Here is a 9925-nt window from a genome sequence, read left to right on the forward strand (position 1 = left end):
AAAAAAAAAAAAAAAAAAAGACCTACCTGCCATAGCCTGGGCATGACTTCTCTGCCCTCATTCTGAGATTGATGAACTCACCCTGGAACTGTTCCCAAATAAACTGCTTTTATACATTTAATTCTGCTTGAATTGGCTTATTATATCAGTGGAAAAAACTTTTAAAATTCCAAAATTGTACCAACATTCCCCACTTGCTGCTGTTTTAAGCCATTAATTATGTTGGGTGTAGTGGGAAATTATAAACAATGAAGTAAGCACTTTTTGGGTCAGTGGCCAATCTCTCCTGCTCAATTCAGATCGTTCTATCAGTTTGAAGGTAGCTTAGCCACAGCTTTTCATTTCTTGTGGATATATAAACAAATCTGCATCCAACACAACTTTCACTGGCTTCGATTCTGGTATTAATAAATCCTTATATTATATAGGCTTACTTAATTCCACAGTTTTTTCTATAACCCAGTATCTTTCTGCTGCTGTTGTTCCTTAACTGAAATTGGCTTATAATTTTTCCTGCAGGGCCTGAATCAGGCCCCTAAGACCATTTCTGGACCGCAAGTAATTGCCTTGTTGCTGAGAAATGGTGGCACATGCCTTTAATCCTAGCACTTGGGAGGCAGAGGCAGTGTCTCTGAGTTGGAGGCCAGCCTGGTCTACAGAGTGAGATCCAGGACAGCCAGGGCTACTCAGAGAAACCCTATCTCAAAAAAAACAAAAAAACAAAAAACAACAACAAAAAAAGAAATTGCCTTGGATCTCTCTCTTGCACCAACATTCTTTGGTCTGATGGTGACTCCTGACACACCGCCTGCACACCCCTGGAAGCCCAGTCCTTTTTTCTGAAATACCATTGCCCTTAGAGATGCCTTATTCACAATTTTGTTGCAAATGACCAGATTTCCCACAATTAAGTAACTGAGCATTTTGAGATCTGAGACTTTAAGCAGCTTGGTCACAGTCTCTTTGCAAATGACCACATTTCCCACAATTGAAGCACCAGGCATTCTGAGATTGGAGCCCTCTAGCTATAGACCTATGATAACATTAACATGATATACACTAGAACCAGTATCAGTCATATCCCTTATCCATTCACCCATATGCTCTGCTCATACATTTAATGGTCTACAATCTTTTTTACATTTGGTATTTGCATTTTCAAATACCAAAGTCTCTATCAACACCTGTCTTGCATCAGGGTCTGACACATCTTTGCTCACAGCTGAGACTAATCTTTACCAAAAAAAAAAAAAAAAAAAAAAATCATTGAAGACTTCTCCAGAGCCTTGTATAATCTTTATAAACCAAGTAGACTTTTACTGCCCCTGCCCCAGGCTTAACTCTGTCCCAAGCTCTTAAAGCCATTAAGTGACATTGTTCTACAGTAGTGTCATCAGTTGGATCTGTTCTTTTATATCAGAGTACTGCCCTCACCCATCAACTAATCTCTTACTGTATCTATTCCCCTCACTCTGTTTCGCTGTTCAATGTTTATGGCTTCTTCTGTCCACCATGTTAACCATTGCAACTGCTGACCAGCCTCTAGTACAGCTGTTACCAATCCCTTCCAATTTTGGGGGATAACTATTTAGAGCAGTCCAGTTGTTTAGAATCTGTTTTGAATAAGGTGTGTACACCCTATATGAAACCATGGCCTCTTTAAAACATCTTTGATCTATCATTTCTTTTTTTTCTTAGATTTATTTATTATTATAAATAAATACACTGTAGCTGTCTTCAGAGGCACCAGAAGAGGGCTTCATATCTCATTACGGGTGGTTGTGAGCCACCATGTGGTTGCTGGGATCAGGACCTCTGGAATAGCAGTCGGTGCTCTTACCCGGTGAGCCATCTCGCCAGCCCTAGATCTATCATTTCTATAAGATACTATTCTATCTCGGCAGAACCTTTTTCCACACCATTAGCAGCCATATGCTATATGACTCCTGGAAAGCTGAGGGTGATCTCCTAACCCGGGGCCATGTTTTCTCTAACTCTGGTGGCACCGTTGGTTCAAGATTAACCATTTCTCTTGGAACAAGCTGTTTCATCAGACTATCCTCCTGTCTTGTCAGCACAGCTTCTTTCCTCTTTTGTCTTTAGGAAACCCCATTCCCTTGCTCAGTCACCTGTACTGAGTCCTAATAGTCTTCCTTTTTCCATGCTCCTCACCTCCCAAGTGTTTCCACTTCCACCCACACAGTTTCAGTTGCACAGGCAACTGCAACCCTTTCAAACACACGAGAGCAAAGTGAACTCTTGTGTTCCTTTTCAGCTATTTGTTGTTGTTGTTTTGTTTCTCAGGTCCCTCTATTCCCACTCACAATTTTTCTAGGTGCACAACCATTCTCCCAATCTTTTTTTGAAACAGAAACAGAAAGAAACAAAAAAAAAAAAAAAAAAAAAAAAAAAAAAAAAAAAACACAGAAAATCCCTCTAGGAGTAGAGCAGGGCTATCCCAATGGTAGCAGCCAAAATGAGTTTTTGCTAGCATCTTTTAAAAAAAATAAACAAATCCATCCTTTCATCCCCTCAAGTTTTCTCTAAGACACTTGGAATCAAATTTCCAATTCTGCCTAGCCTGAATGCCACTTACAGTGCCTTTATTACTACTTTGTGGGTTCTTCTTTCTTCCTCCCTTCTCCATCCCTCTTCTTCTACCCTGTCAACCCCTAATACTAGATAAGAGGTGGGGGGAGGGGATAAAGAGGAAAGGAAAGAGATCTCTGAATAAGGTCAGGGGTCAGAAAAGGAGTGACATTATCCTTAGACTACTTCCTACTGTTTATGGGCATCAAGTTTCTCGGGGCAAGTTTGATCTTTGCTGTCAGGATATCTAATTTCTTGTTGTTTCTTCTTTGCACACAACTACTTTAAAAAAATGACCAACAACAACCAACCCTGCATCTCAGGCCCTAGCATTTATCAACCCACTGTAAAGTCCTCAGGATTCCAAACATCACACAACTGCAGACACAATCTGCAACTGGCAAAATCACAGCCACACCAGAGCATAAGAGCAGATCATAGTCACCTGCTGTGGATGATCTGTAGCAGTCCCATATCCCACACCTGGGATTAAAATAAAAACATATTCTTACAATATGTCTGTGTTTTTTAAAGAAACCAAAATTTCAAAATTGTCACTACATCTGTGGTCAATTACGAAAAGTTGTTCAGAATATTTTGTTTGCTAAGAAACTTATTTTTCCTTGTTTGAAAAAAATGTCCCACAGGTAAACATTCTTAATCTTTTCTTAAATGTACAAATACATAATAATCTTGTACCCAAAATATTAAAGATGAAACATGCCATTCATTCAACAAGACTACAATACTGGCACACTACCAAAATGGCTAGAATCCATTTTGCTGAATTCAGAGCTTGTGTTCATTCACCAACAGTATAACCATACGAAATTCCTTAACTTATGTGTTCCTTTCATCATCTGTAAAATACAAGAAAAAAACTACATCTCAAAAATACCTGAAAAATTATGAGAATACGTACATGTAATGTTTAATGCTATCTCAGTATTAGTGCTCACAGACTGGTTACTATAACTACATAATATTTGTATTATGCAACTGACATGCACTAATTATAAAATCATTAGGAAAAATTATAAGTGAAACAATACTGCAACTGGACTAAAGTACAAGTATTATTTCACTGATTTAAGGCCCCCAAAATCACAAATATAAAAACAAACAAAAACAGCAGGTTGGAAACCTAACAAATGGATAGGGGCTGGACAGATAGATGATTCTGTGGTTACACAAGAAGTTTACAACCACCTATAACCCCAATTTCTGATAACCCAATGCCCTCTTCTGGCCTAGACAAGTACTGTACATATATAACACAGACATACATGAAGGCAAAATACCCATACACATAAACAGAAAACATAGCTAAAAGAGTTGTAAATAAGAAGCAAAGATACAAAGCTATAACCCACAGCAAATAGGCTCATCCACTTGGACTTCTTTATAGTTTGGTAAAAACTATACTTTTCAGGGTTACCAGAAAATCTATCTCACCATTTTTAGTACAGGAAACAACCAATCAAGCATCCTATCTAGTGTAAAAAATACATTGAGGAGCACACCTTTAATCTCTGCATCTCTGTGAGTTCAAGGCCAACCTAGTCTACACCGCACATGCAAGAGGGTAGGGGAGATGCTGCTAAGAAAATATACAGACTCTGAAGTCTCTAAAGGCATCATTACTGACCTACTTGCTAAAGACCTAGCTTTCAGTTTACAGAAAAAAAAAAATGAGAGAATAAAATTTAAGCCTTTATGGGGAAAACAATCAAATCAAAAACATAAGGCATCATATAAGAAAACTGGTCTGGTTACTTATTGATTTTAGTAAGTCATTCTGGACTAAATTAGTAAAGTGCCAACAATTAAAAGCAGTTAGTTATACCTGACTGAATCCTTTTTTATAAAATGGCTTTGAGAAACTCTTGGAATTTTTTAATATGAATTGGCTATAAAATGGTATTTGAAATCATTAATTTTCTTAGTTGTATTAACAGTATTGAAAAAAAGGCTGGAGAGATAGATGAGTGGTTAAAAGCAATGGCTGCTCTTTCAGAGGTCCTGAGTTCAATTCCCAGCAACCACATGGTGGCTCACAACCATCTGTAATGGGGATCCAATGCCCTCTTCTGGTTTGCATGAAGACAACAAAAGTGTACTCGCAAACATGAAATATAAAAAAAAAAAAGTCACCAGTGGCCAATGGCTGGACAAAGGGAAACAGGGTGGGATCTTTAGATTTGCATGGACTAGGAACTGGGAAAAAGGAGACAGAGAATCACCATGACCCAGGGGAGAAAGATGGAACACAGGAGCTGCAGGAGAGAAAGCCAACCAGCCATGTCGAGAATTTGGGTGGATGGCCACTGGCCACTTCTCCAATTGGACCTGAGATAGCAGAGGAAGGCTTAGGAGTGCCTAGTCTTTAAGGTAGCCAAGGCATTTTAAAATTAACTGGGGTGTGTGTGTGTGTGTGTGTGTGTGTGTGTGTGTGTCTGTCTGTCTGTCTGTCTGTCTGTCTGTCTGTCTTCCATTCAGGAATACAGATAGCTCCTGGGTGGGTGCATGTGTGTGATCTACCAGGAGCCAAAGTAGTGTAGCCCAAACTCACCACTACAATGTTGCACAAAAATTTTACCATGTACAGAAACTAGAATTCCCTAAATTCTAATTTCAATGGCCATTCTCTACAGTTATGATTTATTATGAACATTACCTAGATTAGATGTAAAAGTTATGTCCTTACTTCTATACTGTGATAGGTACTGCCTAGAGAAAACATTATAAAAACATTTATAGTCAACTCTAAATTATCCTTAAGATTACCTATTATGCATAAATTAATAAAAAAGGTCCAACTTTATTATTCTTGCTTAATATTTTAAATCTACACAAAACATCTTACTAGAGTATCTAAAAATACAGCTATATACTATTAATTTTTTTTTAAGTTACCATACAAAATAGTGGCTTCATTATGGCACTTTGATACATTATGTGTAATTATACTTTGTTCTAGTTTATTCTCCATCCCTACAGGCAATCATACTTGACTAAATTCTGCTTTTATAAAAACAGACAATATACCTGAAACTTTTAATATGAACTAGTTATTAGGTGGTATTTTGAAATCATTAATTTTCTTAATTGCACTAATTAGTATTGAAAATATCAGAAATGTCTATGCTTAGTCAAATATACTAACTTAGTTTCCTTTTTCCTACTCAACCCATGTGATACCTTAGTGTACAATCTAAAATTGCCTGTCCTCTGTCATTCTACAGACTTCTAACTGGTCCCTCTGCTTCCAGTCTAAACTACTATGTGCAGAGTTTTAGGATTAATCCACAAAGAAGTTATACTTATACTTCAGCTCAAAAACTTTCAAAAATTATTACTTCCCAAACTAACCAAGTTTCATTAAGTGGGTCTCCAGACTCTTACAATCTCATATTGACTTACCTTCCTTTGTCAATCATCTTATTCCTTATTTTCTGTGGATATCTGTCCTTTAAGATACTCTCCAGGCTATGTTGTTTTTGGGAAGGCTGTGCTATGCCTTTCTAATATATTCTTATCATCTTTTCCCCTTTCTCCCATAAAAGGTTACTTTTCCCATAAAAGTTTCATTTCTAGATTACACTTCCAAAGAAAACAAATATACATACATTTGAAAATATGATAAAAATAATTCCAGCATTAGCCTACATCTCAGCTCCTGGGTGTCAGGTCCAAAACAAACCCAGGACAAATGGCTATTAGCACAACCAAAGCACATGCCGGCCTCCAGGATCCCTCACTATCACAAGTACCTGTTACAAGGCTGGAGAGAGATACCACTAACTGCTCTTCCAGAGGTCCTGAGTCCAATTCCCAGAAACCACATAGTGGCTCACAACTATCTGTCATGGGATCTGATGCCCTCTTCTGGTGTGCCTGAAGACAGCTATTTTGTACTCAAAAATTTAAAAAAATGAGCTCTTACTCCTACTTCTCTACCTTGCCTCTTGCCCCTTTGTTCCCCATCTCTCCCCATTCCCTTCCCCCCTCTCTCCACGTGGTCATGGCCGGCCCCTACTTCTCTACTCTCTCCTTCTCTATGCCTTTCTCTGCCTCTGCTACCCTCTTAACTCCCCTCCCCATGCCCTAAATAAACTCTATTCTATACTATAAGTAAATAGATAAATAAATAAATAAAAATTTAAAATTTAAAAATCTTAAAAACAAAACAAAACAAAACAAAAACAAGTATCTGTTACAGAATGAATCCATGCTGGCACCCCGAGTCTACCTTAAACTTCTCCAGCTTGTGGGGTTTCCTCCCCTCAGCTTCTCATTCATTCCCTTAAACTCTACTATTTCTTTCCACTATATACTCTTTTGGCCCCTTTCTCTTGCTCATCTCTCTTGGTTGTCTCTTTCTCTTCCTCAATCTCTCACTCAGTCATAACTTGGGTGGTGATGTCCTCAGTTTATACACTAGACAGGCTAAGATAAGAAAACTGCAACCTCAATCATCTTATTATAGTGCAATTTCAAGCCCACCTACATTATAGAGTTCAAAACCAGACCTTGCCCAAAAATAAAAGAGAGAAGGTGGGGGAAGGGGTGTTCTGATTTGCTTTCGATTACTGTGATAAGAACTGTGTCCAAAAGCAACTTGGGGAGGAAAGGGCTTATCTAGCTCATATGTCTCAATCAACCACAGTCCATTAATGGAGGAACCTGAGGAAGAAACTGGTACAAAGATCGTGGTTTGTCCCCAAGGCTTCATCATTCATCAGTATGCTTGCTTATACAACCCAGGATCACCTGTCCAGGGTTGGCATGGTCCACAGTGGGCTGGGCTCTCTCACATTAACCATTAATCAAGAAAATGATCCACAGGCTTGCCTACAGGACAGTCTGATAGGAGTAGTTTCTAAACTGACGCTTCCTCTTTCCAGAGGATCCTAGCTTCTGTCAAGTAGACAGAAAACTAGCCAGCACATGAGGACATGATTAAGTGGTACACTTCTTGCCTGGGATACACAGAGGCCGTGGGTTCAATCCCTAGTATTATATATATAATAATAATCCTAGAATTTTTAAAGTAAAAAAAGTTGCAGTAGTCAAACAATTAAATTAAAAGGAAATGGTTAATTAGCTATAGTATAACTAACCAATTAACAATAAGACTACAGGGACTAGGAGCATAGCTCGGTCAATAAAGTGCTTGCCTTGCCAACTTGAAGACTTGAATTTGAGCCCCCAAACCTGCATTTGCAAAAAGCTGGGCATAGTAGTATGCACTTGTAATCCCAGTATAGCATGATAAAGACAGGGAGATCCCTGATTATACAGCCAGTCAGCCTAGCCTACTGAGTTCCAGACCAATAAGAGACACTGTCTCAAATTCTAGAAGGTTGATGGTACCAAAGAAACAACTCTGCTTCTCTGGATTCCACATGCATGTGCATACATGTACACTCACACACACACATGTATATTTATGTGTATATATACACACACAAAGAAAATACTTAGAAGAAATATAACACATTGTTAAACTATCTGCTTTGCTAAATATTCCTGCATCATAAGCAAATTTCAGACATTTTTTCCTTCTAACCAACAAACAAAAACCACAAAGTAAAATTAAGCTTGACAACTCTTTAAAGAAGTTTTAATTGTGGTTACCAAAGCACTCATACTAGGAATAGAGCCAGTTCTGTATAGTTTTAACTCATGCTTCCATTTAATAAAATGATTTCTTAATTCATTCAACCATTTATATACATTTACTCCATCAGAAGGAGGAGCTCAGTGAAGGACACCATTATTGATTCTTATGAAAATGTTAGTGAGGGTTATTTTTTTTTTTTTAAGGTAGGGTTTTTCTGTGTAGCCCTGGCTGTCCTAAAACTCACTCTAGACCAGGCTGGCCTCAAACTCACAGATCAGCCTTCCTCTGCCTCCAGAGTGCTGGTTGTTCTTCTTTTCTTTCATTAAATAGAAATATTCCTTGAGCTAGACAACACTCAATAAAGAAGTATGGCTTTATCCACAAGACAGTTTTCCATTCTTATCAATTTTAAGACCCTAGCTAGTATTGTTACATTTCTTACTCTGGAAGAAAACTGGCAAGAGGAAGACAACCAAGTATAAAATTTTAAAAGACTCTTAACATTCTAAAGGAAAACATTTTTTACAAGTTTGAAAGGATAAGAATGAAGCTCAGTGACAGATCACAGGCTACAAGGTCCTAGGTTCAGTCTCAGTACCAGGAAAGTTGTGATTAAAACAAAAAGAGGGCTGGAGTGAAGGCTCAGTGATTTTGAGTACTTGTTGCTCTTTCAGATACCAGACTTCAGTTCACACACTCACATCAGGCAGCTTACAACTGCTCTAACTCCAGATCCAGGGATCCAACACCCTCATCTGGCCTCTGTGGGCACATGGCACAGCCTCTCGTGCACACATATACAAATACACACACTCACACTCACATACATACATTTTTTAAAGGTATGAGAAAAAGCAGAATTATCAGAACAAAATGCACCAATAAACTAATGAGAGAAACAGAAGAACAAAAACCCTGAGATTTGTCAATTAGGAAGTCATAAGTCATCCAGGAAGCACTACCAAGTTAACAACAGGAATAAAAGTCAGACTGCAGAGGCTAAACTGGAACACAAGAAGAGAAAATGATAAAGCAATGTTCAAAGCCAGGTGAGTTACAGCATGTAAGATGCTCAGGGGGGACTAAAGTTTGAGAACAGCTGGGCTACAAAGAAAGACCCTGCCTTAAAAAATTTTTTTTAAATATTCAGCTACTATTTCAAAAGTTGAAATTGTGGTATCATAAAAAGGAACATCTACCATAACTCTTATGCAAAAACCTGAGGCAATGCATAATGTACAGGAGACACAACATGTTAACACTGAGTCTATCTCTGCCTACTGGGATAACAGATCTTTCCTGACAACTGTCCCACTTCTATACATATTGGCTCAGTCCTTCTTTCCTCTGATCCAAACTAGTACTTCACGATCTTTACAGTACTTTCTCATGTTACACAGGACTTAACTCATCTGCTTGTTTCCTACCTTTCCCACTATACTATAAAACTTGTCTCATTTACCATCCTATACTATGCCTAGCATTTTACAAACTTATGAATGTTCACTATATAGTGTGTCAATGAATACTGTGGAGAATTAGGTAAGGCCACATGTGCCATTTACAATGGCTCACATAGGGTTTTATATTATTTTTGAATGTATATGAATCTAAGTCCATAATATATTTGTTTATATAATATCTGGTGTGGGAAGCCCTGCTGTGCTCTCGGAGATTCTCAAACCGAAACTACAAGTTGACAGCTAGTCT

The 9925-nt window shown here is 38.1% G+C and overlaps 1 protein-coding gene across 3 annotated transcripts in view; it reads right to left on the bottom strand.

The window, feature by feature from the left end:
- The window catches only part of Vps54 (VPS54 subunit of GARP complex), a 96539-nt gene that overhangs the window by 66815 nt on the left and 19799 nt on the right, over nt 1–9925 (bottom strand). Inside the window, exon 1 of one of the 3 annotated variants that reach the window (XM_031340487.1) lies at nt 3035–3087. The exons of the other annotated variants lie outside the window; for them this stretch is intronic. The gene's annotated coding sequence lies outside the window, so the exon portion shown is untranslated. Of the gene's footprint in view, nt 1–3034; nt 3088–9925 lie in introns of those variants that run through there. 3 annotated transcript variants of the gene reach the window in all.

The sequence above is a fragment of the Mastomys coucha genome, unplaced genomic scaffold (assembly GCF_008632895.1).
Source record: "Mastomys coucha isolate ucsf_1 unplaced genomic scaffold, UCSF_Mcou_1 pScaffold22, whole genome shotgun sequence".
NCBI classification, from domain to species: domain Eukaryota; kingdom Metazoa; phylum Chordata; class Mammalia; order Rodentia; family Muridae; genus Mastomys; species Mastomys coucha.